This window comes from Oryctolagus cuniculus, chromosome 15 (genome assembly GCF_051225735.1).
Source record: "Oryctolagus cuniculus isolate XC-2025 breed Fujian yellow rabbit chromosome 15, ASM5122573v1, whole genome shotgun sequence".
NCBI lineage: Eukaryota > Metazoa > Chordata > Mammalia > Lagomorpha > Leporidae > Oryctolagus > Oryctolagus cuniculus.
Window position 1 is genome coordinate 78,371,801 of NC_142881.1, and position 21,299 is coordinate 78,393,099.

The following is a 21,299-nucleotide window of genomic DNA, read 5'->3' on the forward strand; positions in this document are numbered from 1 at the left end:
AGGGACGCAGCCAGAGCTGAAACACAGATGTGTGAGGTCAGGCAACGTTTTTCCACTAAGAATGACAGCACCAAAGCATCTCAGTTAATATTCAGATGACCCTGATACAAGAGCGCCTTTTAAAACAAAGTGGGGCTGGCGCCGCAGTTCAATAACCTAATCCTCCACCTGCGGCGCTGGCACACCAGGTTCTAGTCATGGTTGGGGCGCAGGATTCTGTCCCGGTCACTCCTCTTCCTGTCCAGCTCTCTGCTGTGCCCCGGGAAGGTAGTGCTTGGGCCCTGCACCTGCATGGGAGACCAGGAGAAACACCTGGCTCCTGGCTTCAGATCAGCGTGGTGTGCTGGCCGCAGTGGCTATTGGGGGATGAACCAACGGAAGAAAGGAAGACCTTTCTCACTGTCCACTCTGCCTGTCAAAAAAAAAGTGGAATTTGATGAGAGGTGAAAAAAAAAAGGTTTCTCTAAAGCTGTCATCACCCTTATCTTTTTGTCTCAAAGTGCTCGGGACTTAGTTATTTTTTGTTTTGTTTCAATGCAAGCATCTCTCTACCTGGCCGTTGGGCATCCTGCACCCTGACAAAGAAAGAAAAACTACTTCAAAGCAAAACCCAAATTCTGCCTTTCCAACACATCAAAGTGCAGCTGTGTTCCCGGATTCGGGATACTGCATGTTGGACAGGAGACTTTATTATTCCCTCACATCTGGACGAAGCTGAGCGCCCCAGGCTGCGTGAATCTCCCTGCTTCCAGGAAGTTCTGTGCTCTCGCCCAATTCTAAAGACTAATCAACCTGCATCATTTCTGAACGAAGCCATCCCTCTGAACACCCGTTACATTGGAACAGGACAGAGAAAAGCATAATTCAGAGGAGGGAATCCAGTGGAAATTTTTGTTTGTAATGCAGCCTTTAAATGTATCCCCAACCACGCAGCAGGCAACATTAGGAGAGACTGTGCCCTTACCTGTGTCCCAAGAACACTGGTGCTCCCTGCTTGCAATGCCACGGAAAATGTTTCAGTCAATAAAAGCTGAATGGGGCAGAGAGGTTTGATAAATGGGAAGCCAAGAAAACCTTTTACCCACGGAAGTCCTGACACTTCGTCATATGGCTCCATTTGCACGCGTGTGCATCTACTCTGACTTCTCCTTGTACTTTGCAGACAGACGCTGTTTATGGGATCGATGAATTTATGGCCACAGACACCCACTTTTGATAGCTGACTTGTCAAGATCAGCACCTGAAAAACTAATTTCCAGCACTGTTAAACAAAACGAGCACTGCTTGTATTTGATAAGACAGCTATGGTTTTCATTCATGGCTGTGATCTGCCCTGGCCGGGCCAGAAACGTGGGTAGAGCCAGAGGTGATGGCACAATCATCACTTGGAAGGAGATGAATGGTTTCCAAATCTGATTATGACAAACAACTGTTCAGGAGATCAGCCAATCGGAGAACAGATTTCATAAATCACTGGCCTCAGGAAAATGTATTTCCTGAGTTAAGCGGGCTGTTCTTCATGTTGGGAGTTACAGGGATTTGGGACTCTGTGGCCTGCCCTTACGAAAGGCAGGGCTATTAACCCTAAGTGGGGCCAGGCCTCTTTTGGAAGATAGAGATTTGGGATCTGTGACCTAGGGACAGTGCCGTTGTCTTTTCTTGGGGATGGAAGATGATGAGAGGAGACAATCCAACTGCCTTACAGCTCAGAGATGGAATAAGACCTGTGTCATACATCAGGGAACCTGTAAAAATTCATGGAAAATGGGATTAAAAGAGAAGTTTATTTTGGCGCAAAAAAATAAATGGAATCCATGCATAGTTTGTTTTTTCCATGAACTTTTTGAAGACCCCCTCATATGCAGCCATGCCATTTCCTGGGGAGAGGAGGGAAGGAACAAAATGAGGGAGGGAAGGAAGGGTTTACTTTACCCAAATTGCCTGTTACACTTTCAGAGCTGAGTGGAGCATACAGCTTATCTGAGGCAAGAGAGCACTGAGCGCGTGAGGTCACATTGTTATGACCCTGAGTGTCTGACCCCAGGGCCGTTGCTGAAGTCCCACGTGAGCTGCACCCTCAGCAGCCAGCAACTGTGTCAGCTGAGTGCAGGTGGCCTCTGTCAGGACACAGGCTTCAGAAATGATGGCCATGAGGGTTTATTATCAAGTGCATAATAAGCCCTCTATTGCATTTTGCTCCCTTGTCCATTTGCACTGGAAAACAAAATGGGCACAGTGTGCATTTCAAGGGATCACTGTGCTGGATGGGGATGGGGTGAAGGGAGGGCCCTGTCATGAGTCAGTTTGATTGACCATTCAGCCAGCCCTGATGGTAGACAGTTGACTGCAAGTATTAGTTTTGGCTAAAAGCAAGAATAACACATTTTAGACACAGATGAAGCATCTCAGAAAGAGAATCTAAGCCTCTGAGGGTACAGCACTAACATTGGTAGCCAGGGTTCCTGAAGTAAGGTTTAATTTGAAAGTTCCTTTGGGGAATTACAGCATATCGGTGCCACTAAGGCAAGGCTTTGGAGGTTAAGAATCACAGCAGTTGGCAGTCAGCACCAAGTCTATATACACCTGCACCAAGTCTATATATACTACACCAAGTCTATATATACCTGCTGAGAAATGGCTGGAACCACGCCATACAGGATGGGGGGACTCACTCTGTGATGGGGGAGGACTGGACGTCTCCCTCTCAGCCAAGTCCATCTGCAAAGGGAATCGAGCATTTGATGAAAGCTGTACTATCTTAAAACATGCCCCAGCAGAACAAGGGCTGGATTTCCAGAGGGCAGAGTTTTAAAGAACTGAAGAAGAGTGAAATAGGCCAGGGGAGCTGTCAGGCTTGGGGCTTCATGAAAAACCCTTAGCAAGGATGGGAGAAAGAGACTGCCCCTGCAGTGTTGGCAAGGAGCAGGTGACACCTGAGCATAAATGCTTTGAGCCCTGGCATCTGTATCATGCACGAGGGAGCCGACAGATATACCTAACTCCAAGTCTCCAGTCTCCGGAAGACCAGGGCACAATGGGCTCCCTGGGCTAGAAGTACTGACAGATTCACGAGCACCAGCAAAGGAGACTTTCTGTCGTGTTAAGAGTGAAGATGGGGGCATCCCCTCTTCTGCTTAAGATACAGAAAGCAGCAGGAAGATGTTGTGCTGATTTTCACCACAAGAAAAGAGCCAGGTAATCACCAACAACCTATTTAACAACAACGAAAAGTCAGCCTTTAAGAGACTTGCAGTCACCAGATCATCTCTGCCCTCCAGGGAGAGAGGACATCAGAAAGGTTTCCTCTTTGCTGAGCGTGGGTCCCTAGAAGTGGCTGTTACAAAAGTAAGCAGGAGGGAAAATAGTGTGGAATTTTAGCAAAGTAAGGAAGGCCACGTGTGGTCCAGCAGGACATTGAGAGTCCCCAGGAGCTCCAGCACCTAGGGAGGGCCCCCCTATTCATCTACACTTTTCCACCACATCTCCAGCAAGTGGAGTGGGAGAAAGCAAAAGAGAACACAGCAGCCCACAGTCAGGGGACAGGATCCCACACGCGCATTCCCAGTCTCAGAAGTGTGTCAGGTATCTAAGAAAACTTACAACTCAGTGATAAGATGCATTCAATTTTTAGAAATAATGAACTTATTTCTCCAACGGAAATATGCACATGGAAATATATATGCTCTGCATCGTGAGTCATCAGAAACATGCAAAATAAAGTTACCAGGAGATAATACTGAATGTGAACAGAATGGCTAAGATCAGAGACTGACTTTATCAAGTGTTGCTGAGGATCTGGAAGGCAAAATATGCAGTCACTCTGCAGCAGGGCTGAGCAACTTCTTCCACAGGTAGACATACACCTGCCATGGACCCAACCAGTCCATCTCTGGCCATTTATATAATGGAGACACAAAAGGTCATCAAAACATTCATGAAGTGAAACCAAAAGTATATATTTGGGAAAAAATCTGAACTTCATACACATGAAAGGTTTTCAGAAAATTCAAGAAAGAAGCATATTATGAAAAATTATGCATAAAATTCAACATTTTCTGCACCAAAATAAGTATCATTTAATTCTATCTTTCCATGAAATTCTTTTAAAGTTTTATTTATTTATTTGAAAGGCAGTTACAGAGAGACAGAGGCAGAGAGAGGGGGAGAGAAGTCTTCCATCCACTGGTTCACTCCCCAGATGGCTGCAATGGCTGGAGCTGCACTGATCTGAAGCCAGGAGCCAGGAGCTTCTTTCAGGTCTCCCACATGGATGCAGGGGTTCAAGGACTTGGGCCATCGTCTACTGCTTTCCAGGCCATAGCAGAGAGCTGGATCAGAAGTGGAGCAGCTGGGACTGGAACTGGTGCCCATATGGCATGCTGGCCCCACAGGCGGCAGCTTTACCTGCTATGCCACAGTGCTGGCCCCATCCATGAACTTTTTGAAGTTTCCTCATATAAAATACATCCATACAATGTCTACATAGCAACTTTATTTATAATAGCCAAAGGAGACAATGTGTCCAAGTACTGATCAGCTGGTAAATGGGTAAACAAACTGTAGTTTATTGATACAACAAAACCCTACTCAGCAAAAAAACACCCAAGATGCTGTCATGTGCAAAAACTTGGATAAGTTACAAAAGAAATAGGCCAAGTGAATACAGACAGATGCAAAAGATGGTGTAATTTATGATCTCTTTTTATGACATTTTTGCAAAGGCCATATTCTAGGGACTGGAAGCAGATTATAGGTTGCCTGGAACTGCAACTGGGCACAGGGTATCTAATGCAAAGAGGGAACAGATACTGTTGGGGACAATGGAAGTGTCCTATACCTTGAATCTCCTGGTGATACTATATCCATTGGTCAGGAATGATCAAACCTCAACTGAGGGAATTTATTGCAGATAATTCACCTAAGTAAACCTGAGATAGCCATAATTATTTTTGAAGATAATGGAGCCATGTGCTAAGGAGGGGTATTAATGATTAGAGGCAGGGAATTCCAAAATAAATCCTTGGCTGACGTTACTGCCTCTGGGTGATTGCGTTTTGACCATGGAGCTAGAGGCCATGAAGTAGGCAAGAAATTGTCTACCAAACTCAAAGAACTAGAAACATTCTTGCTTGAGATTTAGAAGAATGTAAGTGCAGTTTTACCTGCAAGTAGCTTCATTGTGTGCATGGGACAAACAGCTTACATAACATTACACACACACACACATACACACACACACACAGTAGGTTCAGCTTTTTAAACTCTGATTTCTTTTTGTGAGATGGTGCGTGTATATGCCTAAACCACAAAAGTAGTGATATGTGGCTGTTTCTAGCATTGGGTAGAGTGATGCGATCACATGGAATGTTCACCTCTTGTACAACATAATCTTGTAATGTTTGAATTGTTTCACACAGACAGGAAACCATTGGTTTTTTTGGTTTGTTTGTTTATTTGTTTTGGGGTTTTTTTGGTGTTTTTTTTTTTGGGGGGGGGACAGGCAGAGTTAGACAGTGAGAGAGAGAAAGACAGAGAGAAAGGTCTTCCTTTTTCCATTGGTTCACCCCACAAGTGGCCGCTATGGCTGGTGTGTTGCGGCCGGCGTGCTGCACTGATCCGAAGCCAGGAGCCAGGTGCTTTCTCCTGGTTTCCCATGTGGGTGCAGGGTTCAAGGACCTGGGCCATCCTCCACTGCACTCTGGGGGCCACAGCAGAGAGCTGGACTGGAAGAGGAGTGACTGCGACAGAACCAGCACCCCAACCGGGACTTGAACCTGGAGTGCCAGTGCCATAGGCAGAAGATTAGCCTAGTGAGCCACGGCACTGGCCACCATTGGTTTTTATAATCAGATGAAAAATGAGGAAGCAATTTTCACTTTGAAACTGCACTGTGATCTAGCTTGTGATGGCAACATAGAGGTTTGTATCCCTCTCTAATTGTTTTAGGGACATTGATTTTGTCTCTCTAAATAATCCACAAATTCTAGCAGAGGTGTTTCTGCAGAGGGGTGAGTTAGACTGGCATTCTGTTTGTTCTACTCATGAGAAGAGGCAGTTTGGGTAAGGCATTGGGACTGCTTAGATTCCGTTTTTGGGGCTCACAGAGTCTCACCCATAGCTCCTATGAGATATTTTGTTATTGTTTTCGGCAATCTTTTCTTTTCTCTTCATTTCTACTATGCTAAATCCCATACTAACAACTTATGCAATTCTTGTTAGTTTGAATTCACTAGAATCAATGGTGCTATACACACTGTACATCAGTTGAAAGTATGATAAGATCTGTTCTGACAGCCAGGGCTGTGAGTGTTATATTGGAAAAAGTGGCAGGTATTTCCCATTGGATTCTCCCTAAATCCCTGGCCAGCCCCTCTCCCTGGAACATCCTCTCCTTTCTTTGTTCTCTAGCTCTTTGAAGATCATTCTAGAGGTTCTTCCTTGCACTCCAACAGTGTCTCCCTTCCACAAGCCCATAAATTGACTATAACTCTGTGGGAATCCTTACCACCACATACTAAAACACCATGCCTATCCACTCACAGACAGACTAAATCTCTTTGAAGGCAAGGCTATCTGCTTCACTTTGCTTCACTCAATAAAATCTTATTAGAAATATTAATAAAATCGATCATTCCTTTGGTGCTTCTTCATTAACTGGCTGCAATTTCATGATTTTCTCAAACTCTAGCTACCGGGTCTTGTCCCATATCTGAAGCTCCCCAAAGCTATTCTCACTCAATATTGAATTTTTCACATTGGTTTAAAGTTCCTGGACAGATTTTCTCTTTGGCATGACTTTGTGTTGAAAACTTACTCTCAGACTTCTGATCTTGAAAAAGGTTGGTAAAATGAATGATTCAAATGGTGTTCTTACAAACCTACTTTAGAAGTCTCTACCTCTGGACTCTTGCTGGTGCATGGTTTGATGGACAGGAGCAGCTCATCTTGGCCCCTCCCACATCTACTGAACCAGTGTCTGCGCTTGAACAAGAGCCCCAGGTGATGCACAAGTGTAGTAAGTGATCAGAAACACAAGCTCTGGATCATGGCACCAGTATTTCTTGCCTTAAACCTCTGTGAGCTGTTTTACCAATCTCTTAGGTCCTATCTTATTCAGCTTCCACCCAGAAGCCAGTTTTCTCTTCTTTTTTTAATGAAAACAACTTTATTCCACTCTCCTTAATATTCCCAAGGGGTTTCCTATTAAGCTTGACTATCTTTTCTGTGGTCTCTAAGAGTCTTCAGTCCTCTCTGCCCTTCATATTCACCTTGTGCCACTTTGCACACTATGCCCACAATCCAGACACAAGCCACCCTTCACTTTTTTCTCTCAGGTCAAGTTCCTCACTGCTTAGAAACATTGTGCACACCCTCCTCTCCCCTGATAACTCTTATCTCTCCTATTCAAAACCCATGGTTGCCTTGTTCTCATTTGGCAGGTCTTGCCTGATGGGTTTTCATCTTGATAAAGGCTTCCTGGGTCATTCTTAAGTACTTGTAATATTCTCAAATACAGGATCTTGTTATTTTCTTCCTAACTCCCAAAGACGCAACCTCTGAAAACCACTGCCCACGATGAAGATGACACCTGCTTTTCCCATCATCATAAACAAAACATGTGATACAATATTTGGCACATAGCATGCACATAGCAAATATTTATTGACTAACCAAAAAATTAAGAGCTAGTCCAGGGTCAGTGTAATTTTCAGAAAATGGCAGACAGTAAATATTTTAGACCTTTGGGTCATATGGTCTTTATGGTCAACTACTCGATGGGTATAGATGGGTTCCAATAAGCTTTATGTACAAAACGAATGTTGGGTTGGATTGAGCCCAAGGGTGACAGTTTGCTGACCTGCGATTGTCAGTCAATGCCTCTATTGCTTCTTCCATAAAGAATATTCTCTCCTCCATTGCCGTTCTCAAAACATGACCTGTCTTTCAAGGTTTGCCATTAAAAAATGGTTTAATGTCATGCTTTCAGGAAACTAAATCTTATCCCTCCAACCACAGTGACAGATCCTCCTGCATCCTTAAATCACCGTGCTTAGCCTTTTCCACGGCTAGAGCGAATGCAGGTTTTGCTGACAGCTCCTGCAGCAGATTGCATTCTTTAAAGATGGCTATGATGATATCCCCATCCCTCATGCTCTTCTGCAATGTGACTCCGCCACCCACTATTGAGAAGTGGAGTCTAATTCTTCTCCCTCTAAATCTGGTCTGAATCTGATGCTACATGTTTTGAGGCTAGGTTGGAAAAGGCCATGCAGCATCTGCCTGGTTCTCTCGGGGATGCTCGCTTAAGCACAAGGCTTTTCACTCATGATGCCATGGACATTGGGGGCCATATAATTTTTTATTGGAGGAGGGAGGCTGTTTTGTGTATTCTAGGATGTTTAGCAGTAACCACTGCCCTTCCCAATTAGGTGCCAACAGAATCCCTGCAGAGTGACAACCAACGACGTCTCCAGACATCGACACACTTCCATTGGAGGACAAAATTACACTCTGCCACAACCCATTAAGAATCGCTCACCTGATGGAATCCAGCTGCCAAGCCAAAAGATCACACATGTGTGTTCCAGTGGACAGTAGCAAAGGGACCCAGCCATCTCTGCCAAAGCACCAGACAGCACACAAAGACATTTTGGGCTTTAGGACCAGCCCAGCCAAAGTCAGGTACCACCTAGTGGCCTCCACTGATGTCAGAAGAACTGTCAAGCCAAGTCCTGACCACATTTCTGACATTCAGGGGCAGGTGTTTGGCCCAGCAGATAAGCCACCTGTTAAGGTGCCCACCCAACATACCTGTGCTACTAATTCCAGCACCCTGCTCATGTGCACCCTGGCAAGCAGCAGGTGATGGCTCTAGCACCCTGGTCCCTCCCACCTCTGTAAAAGAACTGGATTGAATTCCTAGCTCCCAGCTTCTGCCCTGGTCAGTTCCAACTAGTGTGGCATTTGGGGAGCGAAGTGATGGATTCTCTCTCTCTCTCTCTCAAATTGAAAAGAATCACAAAAATTTCTGATATACACAATCCCTGAGATATAAAATGACTAAATTTGAGTCATTTTTCATGACATAGAAATCGCAGTAACTCAAAGAGAATTTTGTACCTGGAAACGTAGTATTACTGTTAAGAAAAAAATAAAACAGAATATGGAGAACTGACTTTGGAGCTGAGCAGAGGCAGAAGCTACAAAGTCCTTAAGAAGATTTTTGGTAGACATAATGACAGAAAATATTGGAAGCCAGAAGAAGAATTATTTTTATTATATAGTGGCCAAAAGCTGTCACCTGAAGCAGTGTAGAACGTAGAAAATCTGCTTGATAAACTGATGAATCTGCCGAAGAGCATATCTGGACAGAACTGTGAACAGATCTACGTATCACAAAGTGTGCACATACTCAGATACACACAGGTAGCTCTTCCATGGATTAAAGAAGGAACTCAATTCTCAAGGAGACTACAGATAAAATTTATAGAGGCCACAGCCTTCTGGACTCAAAAATGAACCTATTTGTTAGCCTTAAGGAGAAAACTCCAAAATAAGAGATGCTCTCAATGCAAAGATGAAATATTGCAGAACACCTGGGGGAAATGTAGACCCATGGGAAAATCAAAGGTCTGACTGCAAAACCATTTCTTCAGGTCTCGTAAGTATTTGAGGTGGTGTCTGGCAGACCTTTCATAGCAAAGGCTCCTTACAATCTTTTTTTTAATTAATTTATTTATTTGAAAGGAAGAGTTACAGAGTGGCAAAGACAGAGAAAGAGAGAGAGAGAGAGGTCTTCCATCTGCTGGTTCACCCCCAGATGGCTGGAACAGCTGGAGCAGTACCTATCCAAAGCCAGGATCCAGCAGCTTCTTCAGATCTCCAATGCAGGTGCAGGGGTCCAAAGACTTGGGTCATCTTCCACTGCTTTCCCAGGCCATATCAGAGAGCTGGATCAGAAGCGGAGCATCCGGGACTCAAATCAGCGCCCATATGGGATGCCAGCACTGAAGGCGGCAGCTGTACCTGCTTTACTATCTTAAAGGTACACATCACAGACTCTCGATGCCAGATAACAGAGCTTCTAAAAATCTATAGTAGCTCATTTGTAAACACAAAGATGAGCCTGTCTCAGAGAAATTCATGGCTGTGCCATCCTCTGATGTGGTGAGCAGCAATAAATGGGATAGAAAACCCGCACACATTTTAAAGGAATTGTAGGGGTGGCAGCACAGCCAGTGAGCCTAAATGAGATGATGCCAAATGGAAACCAAGTTTAGATCCCTGAACTTCTATGCTAAGAATGTGGCTCAAAAATGATTCAGCTGCAAATGGAATCGATCTGTTCTGTGGAAATGGAAGGATGACTTAGAAAGCAGAATCAAAGATGTCAAGGAGACAGAGACTCATTCCCAGGAAGCAGCCACATGCCCTAGGCAAGGAGACAATGACAAGGAGCCCAGATGCATATCAAAATTGCTAGGAACAAGTGCTTCTGTGTGCCTTCTCTCTTCCCCCTGCCCCACAGAGGCGGATGTTACAGTTATCACATCACCGTCTTGCCTTTTTCCATGGCATGTGGCTGAGTCCTATGACTTGTGCCCTTAGATGAAGGTCTTCAGATTGAGAACTATGAGAAGTCTTCAAAAAGTTCCTGGGAATGCATACAATGAAAAATACTGTGCATGGGTTTCAAGAAGTATCCTGCAACAAAATAAAACTGTCTTCTAATTCTATTTTTCCAAAAACTTTTTAAGTCCTCCTGATAAACTTAGGATGCCATATCCAAGGAGCTTCATCTCTAATTCAGTCTGGTTTAGGTGACAAAATGTTGGATTCTGAGTCAAAATAGTAATGAATGGGACTTTGGGGTTCTCAAGAAAGAGACTCGGAGTAATTTTTAGTTGAGAGAGAAGTGGATCATCATGTCCGGAACAAGCACTCTTCAGGGCATCAGTGTGAGAAGGTGGGGCTCAGTGGGAGGTGCCTGGACCTTTGGGGTAGAGTACTCACATAAGCATTCATGCCTTTCTCCAGAGGGTTCCTGCTCTCATGGGACTGAATTAGTTACTCCAAGAGGGGGCTGTTGCAAAGCAAAGCCTTTCCTTCTGTTCTTGTGTTCTTCTATGTACATCTGCTTGCCTTTCTGCTTTCTGCCATGAGTTGAAGCAGCACGAGGCCCTCACTGATGCCATGCTCTTGGACTTTCCAGTCTCCAGAATCACGAAACAAAATGAATCTTTATTATTTATAAATCATTAAGTCTTCATATTCTGTTATATCAACACACAACAGACTGAGACAGGTGTAAAAAAAATGGTTCTTCCCTAATTTTCCCTAATTTTCAGAAGCTGAATATCACTTATGAACATAGATGCAAAATCCTCAACAAAATACTAGCTAACTGAATTCAAAAATACATCAGAAAGATCATTCACCTTGACCAAGTGGGATTTATCCCTGGAGGGCAGGATGGTTCAACACTCACAAATCAATCAATGTAATACATATGTTAACAAAGTGAAGAACAAAAACCATATGATAATCTCAATAGATGCAGAGAAAGCATTTGATAAAATACAATATCCTTTCATGATAAAAACCTTAAGCAAATTAGGTATAGAAGGAACATTCCTCAACACAATCAAGGTAATAACAAACTCACAGTCAGCATCCTATTGAATGGGAAAAAGTTGGAAAAGTTGGAAGCATTTCTACTAAAAACAGGAACCAGACAAGGATGCCCACTATTGCTATTCAATATAGTTCTGGAAGTTTTAGTCAGAGCCATTAGGCAAGGAATCAGGGATATAAATTAGAAAGGAGAAAGTCAAATTATCTTGTTTGCAGATGACATAATCCTACCTATAGAGGAACCAAAAGACTCTACTAAAAGACTATTGGAACTCATAAGAGATTTATGTAAAGTTACAGGATATGATACCTACACAAAGAAATCAAAAGCCTTTGTATACACAGACAATGTCATGGCTGACAAAGAACTTTTAAGATCAGTCCAACTTATAATAGTTTTAAAAAACATTAAATATCTTGGTACAATTTTAACCAAGGAGGTGAAAGATCTGTACAATGAAAATTACAAAAAAAAAAATTAATGAAAGAAATAGAAGACGACACAAAATCTGGAAAAATCTCCCCTGTTTGTGGATTGGAAGAATTAATATTATCAAAATGTCCATACTACTGAAAGCAATTTATAGAGTCAATGGGATCCCAATCAAAATATCAATGACATTCTTCCTTCTCAAATCTAGAACAAATGATGTTAAAATTCATATGGAATCATGAGACCCTGAATAGCTAAATTAACCTTAAGCAACAAAATCAAAGCTGGAGGCAGCACAGTATCAGACTTCAAGATATACTCATGGCAGTTATAATCCAAAAAGCCTTGTACTGGCATAAAAATAGACATGTAGACCAATGGAACAGAATAGAAACCCTAGAAATTGATCCACATATCTATGGTCAACTAATCTTTGACAAACAAGCTAAAATGAATCCCCGGAGAAAAGACAGTCTCTTCAACAAATGGTACTGGCAAAATTGGATGTATTTGTGCAGAAGTATAAAACAAGACCAAAATCTTATACTTTATCCAAAAATCGACTCACAATGGATCAAGGATCTAAATTTATAACTCCATACCATCAAATTACCAAGGGAAAACATTGGGGAAACTCTCAAGACTTTGGTGTAGGCAAAGAATTCTATTAAAAGTCCCCAGAAGCACAGACAATTAAAGCAAAAATAGAAGATATTACATCAGGGTAAGATGCTTCTGCACTGCCAAAGAAACAACAAAGAGAAGAAGCAACTGACAGAATGGGAGAAAACTATTTGCAAACTATGCAACTAATAAAAGATTAATGTCCAGAATCTACTAAGAGCTCAAGAAATTCAAAAATAACAAAATAATACAGTCAAGATATGGCAAATGACATGAGCAGGCAATTTTCAAAGGATAAACTTCAAATGGCCAACAGACATGTGAATAAATGCTCAGAAACACCAGCTATCAGGGAAATGCAAATAAAAACCACAATGAGGTTTCATCTCACTTGAGTCAGAATGGCTATCATCTAAAAATAAAAGAACAATAAATGCTGGCCAGGATGTGGGGGAAAGGGTACCCTAATCTGCTGTTGGTGGGAATGTAAACTAACATAATCATTATGGAAGTTAGTATGGAGATTCGTCAGAGATCTGAAAATAAATCTACCATATGACTCAGCCATCCCACTCTTGGGAATTTACCCAAAGGAAATGAAATCAGAATACAAAAGAGTTATCTGTACCCCCATGTTTATTGCAGCTCAATTAACAATAGCTGAGATATGGAATCAACCCAGATGTCTACCAACTGATGACTAAATAAAGAAAATGTGGTATATATACACTATGGAATTCTACTTAGCCATACAAAAGAATGAAATCCTTTCTTTTGCAACAAAATGGATGCAACTGGAAACCATTATGCTTAGTAAAATAAGCTAGTCTAAAAAAGATAAATATCATGTTTTCTGTGATATGTGGCAGTTAATATAGAATACAAAAATATATGGAAATGATATGGTCACTATGGGATATGACTGCCATTTTTAGTTCATGTTTATATTCTTCTATACTTTAACTAGTTGGATATTATGATTAGTGGTGAATTAAGCCTGTCAATATTATGTCCTTGCAAAAATTGATGAAGAGAGGTGACGGGGGACAGGGGAGTGAGGAAAGTGTGGTCACCTTCTTGAAACTGTACCTATGGAATGCATAAAATCTGTTCTGCATATAATAATAAAAATTTTTAACAGGCAAATGGTAATACTTTAGCTACCAGTGAGTCTTCTTTAGATTACTCAGTACATATAACTCAGATCTGACAGTAATCAAATAAAGAATCTTTCTTCCTACAACAGTAAAAATGAAAATAGTCTGTACATTACTTTGTAAGATTTAGAGAAGGTTCAATGAGCTTTAAAACTACATACAGGGAAATTAAGTCATAGCAGTGAGGTGCACCTGCCCATCATGACTGTGTTTCTCCCAACAGAGTCGTAATGAGCAGCTGAGAGTGTGTGCCTCTATGTGGCCACCCAAGATGCTGGGCTTGGAGAAACAATACAGACATTTGCAAGTGACTGAAAGAAATGAAATGGATCAGAATATTCATATACCTCTTTCTGGATCGAGTACAGTATTGAAGTCAAAAACATTGAAGATCCAGAGTGAGGTTGAGAAACATCACATGACCTTAGTAAACTCCTCTGACTCTCCACTCTCTTCATCATCACCTGAAACCTGCAGGGGAGTGGTCTTAACACCCATCACTTTGCCAGTTAAACCATGTACGAAAAGAAAGAGGGCTGAGAGCCACAAAACAGAACCATTGACATTGCATTAACAACACAAATGTAATCGTTATCTTGGGCACAATGAGGTTGCACAGACTTCAAATTGACTCCTACCTCAATTACATACTAATTAGGACCTTGAACCATTCACTTTTTAGCCTCAAGTTTTATTTCCCTAAAATAGAAAATACAATATTATTGATATCAGATCTGTTTAGGCTTTTAGTGAAATAAAATTTATGCCCTGGGCTCCAGGTTACTTATGTAGGTCCCAGCCTGGCATCTCCACCTGAAAACCCACACAACATCTCAAAGTGAAAAATCTCCAAAATAGAATTGTTGATCCTCAGCATCCTCAAACACACCTCACATTCTGATCTCAGTTCCACATCTCCCTCCTCTCTGCCACAAGCACCACCGCCTATTTAGTGGCTGAAACCAAAGACTTCACAGCCATCCTTGACTTCACTCCCTCTGTAAAAGCCATGTGCTGGCCGGTGCCATGGCTCACTAGGCTAATCCTCCACCTTGCGGCGCCGGCACATTGGGTTCTAGTCCCAGTCGGGGTGCCGGATTCTGTCCCGGTTGCCCCTCTTCCAGGCCAGCTCTCTGCTGTGGCCAGGGAGTGCAGTGGAGGATGGCCCAAGTCCTTGGGCCCTGCACCCCATGGGAGACCAGGATAAGTACCTGGCTCCTGCCATTGGATCAGCGCGGTGCGCCGGCCACAGCGCACCAGACACGGCGGCCATTGGAGGGTGAACAAATGGCAAAAAGGAAGACCTTTCTCTCTGTCTCTCTCACTGTCCACTCTGCCTGTCAAAAAAAAAAAAAAAAAGCCATGTGCTAATCATGCTGCGCCCACTGCTGAACTCAGTCCTGAACCCGGATGTCCCTGTTGCTACCTCCCAGGTCCCAGCACCACTATCATCTGGATCACTGAAACCACTGTGCAGCTCATATCCTTTTTTCTACTCTGGTCTCATGTGGTCACAGGCAGTCACTGTTCATCAAATACCAATTTGTTCCCCTCATTTCAGGGAGGTCAGTGCCACATTCCTGAGTCCTGACAAGTGGGAATGTCAGCAAAGAGGTTTTGGATTTTTGTCCCAGAGCACACACGAGGCTGTGTGCTGCTTCTTCCATCCCTACTTCTTTAGTGATAATCTTGGCAGTGGCTTGTTGATAAATCAGAATCACAAGACAGATGTTGCCCAGTCCCTGAGTCACTGCACAAAGATATTCCAATAGAAATACTCAATCACACTGGGCTCTTTATGAACAAAAAGTAAATCTTTATTGCTTTAAGACTCTAAAATTAACATGGTCTAGCCTATCCTGACCATAACCCATCCTCCATACAGCAGGCAGAGTGACCCTTCAGAAACATAGATCATTGCATGATACTCTTTCATTTCAGTGTCTTCCTGGCACTCATTTACAGCAAGATCCAAATTCCTAACCATGACCTTCATTTACATGACTGGAGCTCAGCCTAGCTAAGGACAGTCTCCCACCTTCTCCAAGTTACCTAAAACAGCCACACTGACCCTATTTCTATTCCCCAGACGTTCCAAGAATATTCACAATGCAGAGCCGCTGTACACGCTCTCCCACTAAAAATATTTCTCCCCAGAACTAGTCTTAGCTGACTTCTTGCATTAGTCAGTCCTCTCTAAGTGGAATCCCCTATTCAACCCCTCCCTATTTTCCCATTTCTGTTTCTGACAGTATGCCTGACTGCATGAAATGATCCAACTTACATAATTACTTAATTGCAAAAAAGTTTCTACATTTGTTGTCTGTCTCCCTCCACCGGAATATAAACTGCACAAGGACAGATGATTCTTTAATTCATTTTCAGCCGCACTCTCAACACTTCGGTAAAATGCCTGGCACGGAGGAGGCTTTCAGTAAAAGCCAGTGACTACTGCTATTGTTATCCCAAAAAGTGAAGACATGCATACCTATATTTACAGCTAACTAAATTCCATTAGGAATATCTATTCCTAGAAAGGTAGGTGTCTGAGTTAAAGATCTAGAAGAACTCTAATGTGAGATCAGGTAGAAATTTCCATCAACCAAAACTCAGAGAAGATTTTAAATACATGGGAACTTCAGGAAGTTTGTGGAAAAGTGAAATAAAATGATAAGCTTATTTTGACACAAAATGTTTGATTATGCATACAATGGGTCCTCAAAAAACTCATGAAAGATGTGTATTAGTGACAAAGCTATGCATGGATTTTAAACATTTTTTGCATTAGGAGCCAACACTGTGGGGCAGCGCGTTAAACCATTGCTTGCAATGCTGGCATTCCATATCAGAGCACCAGTTTGAGTCCTGGCTGCTCTGCTTCTGATCCAGCTCCCTGCTAATGCTCCTGTGACAGCAGCCAAAGATGGTCCAAGTACTTGGTCCCCTGCCACCCACATGGAGACCTGGGTGGAGTTGCAGGTTCCTGGCTTCAGCCTGGCCCATCCCTGGCTATTTCAATCATTTGGAGATTGAGCCAACAGATAAAAGGTCATTCTGTCCATCTCTCCTTCTCCTCTGTCAAATTTTCAAATAAATAAAATAAATATTTTAAAAAGGTAATCAAAACTAACTTACCTTTTAACTCCATTTTCCATGAACTTAATAAAAAGATTTATTTAGTTACAGAGGTAGAGGGAGAGAGAGAAAGAGAGAGAGAGAGAGAGAGAGAGAGAGAGAGATCTTCCATCTGCTTGTTCATTCCCCAGATGTCTGTAATGGCCAAGGTTGGGCCAGGCTGAACCTAAGAGCCAGAAGCCTCATCCGGGTCTCCCATGTGGGTGGCAGGGACCCAAACACTTGGGCCATTTTTTCCAGGTACATTAGGAGGGAGCTGGGTCAAAAATGGAGCAGTTGGGACATGAACTGGTGCCCATATGGGGCGCCAGCATCTCAGGCAGCAGCTTTACCCACTACACCACAACACTGGCCCTCCATGAATTTTTTGAAGTAGTACATAAGTTAATGACTACGTTTTAGTCAAAGAATATATAAAACCTTTGTGGAATGTTAGCCATCAAAGAAGGAGCTACCTTTCTCTGAAGGGAGGAGAGAACTTCCACTTTGACTATGACCCTGTCGGAATAAGATCAAAGTCGGTGAACTCAAAAGGCTGCCATAGCCTTGGCAACTCATGACTAGAGCCTAGGGAGATTACTGATGCCATAAACAAGAGTGTCAAATTGTTAAGTCAACAACAGGAGTCACTGTGTACTTACTCCTCATGTGGGATCTGTCCTTAATGTGTTGTCCAATGTGAAGCAATGCTCTAACTAGTACTGAAACAGTATTTTACACTTTGTGTTTCTGAGTAGGTGCAAACTGATGAAATCTTTACTTAACATATAATAAATCGATCTTCTGTATATAACGATAGTTGAAAATGAATCTTGATGTGAATGGAATGGGAAAGGGAGTGGGAGATGGGAGGGGTGTGAGTGGGAGGGAAGTTATGGGGGTGGGGGAAGCTATTGCAATCCATAAACTGTACTTTGGAAATTTATATTTACTAAATAAAAGTTAAAAAAAGGAAGAAAAAATATTGAAATTATTTTTTTAAATAACACAAACAAAAACGCTAAGCAAAACGAGAATCCCATAAGAAGAGACTTGTTTTCGTTTTGTCTTGGTAAGAACTTGGGCATCAGCTCTGATTGGTTGAAAGGTGTGGTACTCCAGTTTCAAGACAGGATCACTCTCTTAGCCACCTCAGCAAATCACCTTACAATATAAAACACGTGTTAAAATTGCAAAGAAAGGAAACCAAAGCAAATGCTTCCATAAAAGATAATATCTAGTTACCTAACAAGCATGGGGCTATGTATAATCTAATAATAGAACAAGGTAAGTGGTGGTGATACATTATTTCTTTCTCATAAAAATAATTTTCAGTGAAATAGCTAGTGACGGCACAGTGAAATGGGCACATATTACAGAGTGAGCTGACACTCTGTGGTGGGAAACTTGGCGTTGGAAGCACAACAGATACTTTTGTTGACCATGACTTCAACTTCAGGGAACTTCCCTAATGAAGGGTTTCCACATACTTGAGACAAAAAGTTCTGCAGCAAGATGATCATCAGAGAGTCAAACATAATGACAAAAACAAAAATGGAAACTCCCTAAAATCCAATCACATGAGAACTATTAAGTACTTATGATCCACCCCCTGCATATAACACTAAGCGGCATGAAAAGAAACGACTTGAGAGATAATAATCCTTTATCAGTAATGATTATCCTTGGTATTCTCATTATCACTGTTAATCAACACCCACATTAGCAAAGGTCAAGGCTCTACACCTTGAGTGGTGATCATCAGGAGGGGAATTTGTAACTGCTGCAGAATGGTTCCGTTGGTAGAAGCGGCATGTGCTATGTGTTGCTGGGTGGAGAAGAGGCTTGGGGGAAGGAAGGCAATGAGCTGAGGGGAGATTCTTGGTGCTTACCTTCTTGTAATCTCAAGAGAGAAGAGAGCCAAGAATGTACAAGGATCCAACAAAATGCAACAGAAATCCCAGGCCAATTCTGAATTCAAAGACACCTCTGAATTGCAAAGACACCTCTTCTGGTTGCCCAGGTTACGGGCCCCCTTCTCTCAGCAGTGATATTATAAAGGAGACAAGCAACATGCAAATGAAGGAAGCAGATACTCACACAGAGCGAAGTTGGCCCTAAGAAGCTCTGCCTTGGGGCAGGTCTGTGGGAGAGTCTGGAAAGTCTGTGCAGAAGACAGAGGGGACACTAGAAGGGAAGCATTGTATTCAAAATAAGGAAGGCCAGTTAAATCAGACCTGTTGTCACTCCCACTAAGATGGCCCCGTGACACCAGCAAGTCCACATGGTACTAGGTGCTCAGTCTGGTGCCTTTTGTTATCTGGAAGAGTAAAACACGGGACCAAAAAAATTATAGAGGTCCATGTCCATAGTGTCTTTGGGGCCATATAGGGAAAAGGAGAGATTACATGATTTTTAAAAGATACAAAATATAAATATAATCTTACTACAGCCATATCATATTTAATCCTATATATGTACATGTATATAGTATATATAGCAATATGGGGATATATAACAGAGAGAAAGAGAGAAAGGGGGGAGAGAGGGAGAGAGAGATCCTTAAAAAATGAAATTATTACAGAATTGTCATTATCACTCAATGCCTTTTTAAAGCTTTGTTATGAGCTTGTCTCGCTTCTAAAATGTGAAACTGAAGTATAATTTTAAATAAAGTCATGCTGCTATGCAAGTCCAGGGGCTAGATGACAGTGATCGTCCCCATGCTTACTCTGGGCAGCCTGCTCTGAGAAGCCAGGACAGAGACACACTAGCCTCCCCCAAATGGACTTTCCTTGATCCACATTCTTTAATGAAGCTTAGAATAGACAAACTGCAGAAAGAGCCAATGTGTCCCTTGAGTGTATCTTTACGATCCTTGTAATTGGTACAAGACCAAAGTACACACAATCCCAGCCCTGAGGCCCTTTATGAGTTAGAACTGGTGGAAAACACATCCCAGGGCTGGCATTGAGCTCACACTCTTGGAGACACACTCCAGCTGAAGAGTCCAGAGGTCAAGCTGTGACTGACCACATCTGAAGTTCAGGAGGTCTTGGAGCTTACCACATGCCTCCATGAAAGAATGCTCAATCTCAAACCAATAAACACAAGCTTACTTATGGCTTATATATGTGCACGTAGTACTATAACAGTCACACACGGATACATAATCTGGTTTTCACAAGTGGAGATACAGATGGAATGAATTATTGCCGAATGTCTTGCCAGACTGGGTAGATCATATCATCATTAATGACTGAAGAGCCACTCCTCTCTGCCCCAGATGAAGTAACCTTGTCCTACTTAGTGAGTTAGTTCTTAGAAGTAACCTTTGCCCTACTTAGTGTGCTAGTTCCTAGAAAGAGCCCTAGGCACCAGCTGTCACTTGAGATGTGGTTAGCAGCAGGAACCCCGCCTCCAGGCTTTGTGATAACTCCTAGTTGCAGAGCACCTTCTGGTGAGCAGCAGATATCCCACCCTAAAGTCTTAAAGTGACTCCTGTGATAGCCAGAAAAATTTTCCCTCCACTAACCCCCTCATTTAAATCCTCCAATCAGTGTGTAAATCGTGTGTGTATCATTTAAACCCTCCAATTAGCGTGTAAATTGTGTGTATTAAGTAAATTATGTGGTTTTTCCCTTTAAAAATGCTCATTAACAACTGTTTGGGGCTTCTTCTTTGGATGGCTTTGTGCTGTTGAGAGGCCCATCTGCGCAGACGTTGAATAAATCCTCTTGCATGTTGCATCTACTGGTTTGGAATCTGAGTCTTTGGGGTGCGCATCTCGACGTGTCGGGGTCCTAGTTCAGGAACCCAACATTTCATGGGTGCTCGTCCGGGATTCGTATGCCCTCAGACTCAATTCTAGAAACCAGTTGGAGGTAAGAGCTAGCTCATCCACATGGTTGTTGTGGTGTCTGTTTGCGTGTTTTGATTTTTTGAAAATTGTACCTGTACAGGGTTTGTATTGTTTGGTGGACCAGTGGGGGAGGCAGACATACCCTGAGACCCCTGAGACCCCTGGGCCCACCCTGGAGGCCGCTCCAGGGGTTCCTTAGGGGAGAGAGGGGGATTGAGTTTCTCTCCTCCCCAGGGGGTCTAGCCATAAACAGCTACTCCTTTCAGTTTGCTGCTGATCAAATGCCGTGCGGCTTTTGGGTTTTGTTCTGTTCATTTGTGTAGTCTGTATTCTGTACCTTGTCAATTCACTTGCCACACCCATGGGTCAACAACTAACTACCCCTTTAAGTCTGACTTTAGGACACTGGAAAGAGGTCACGGAACGAGCACGCAACCAGTCAGTGGAAGTGTGCAAGAAGAAGTGGCTAACTTTC

The 21,299-nt window shown here is 42.7% G+C and overlaps 1 protein-coding gene across 2 annotated transcripts in view; it reads right to left on the reverse strand.

Annotated features, from left to right (window-relative positions):
- Positions 1-21,299, reverse strand: part of GRID1 (glutamate ionotropic receptor delta type subunit 1) — a 760,175-nt gene that overhangs the window by 151,791 nt on the left and 587,085 nt on the right. The window lies entirely within an intron of this gene.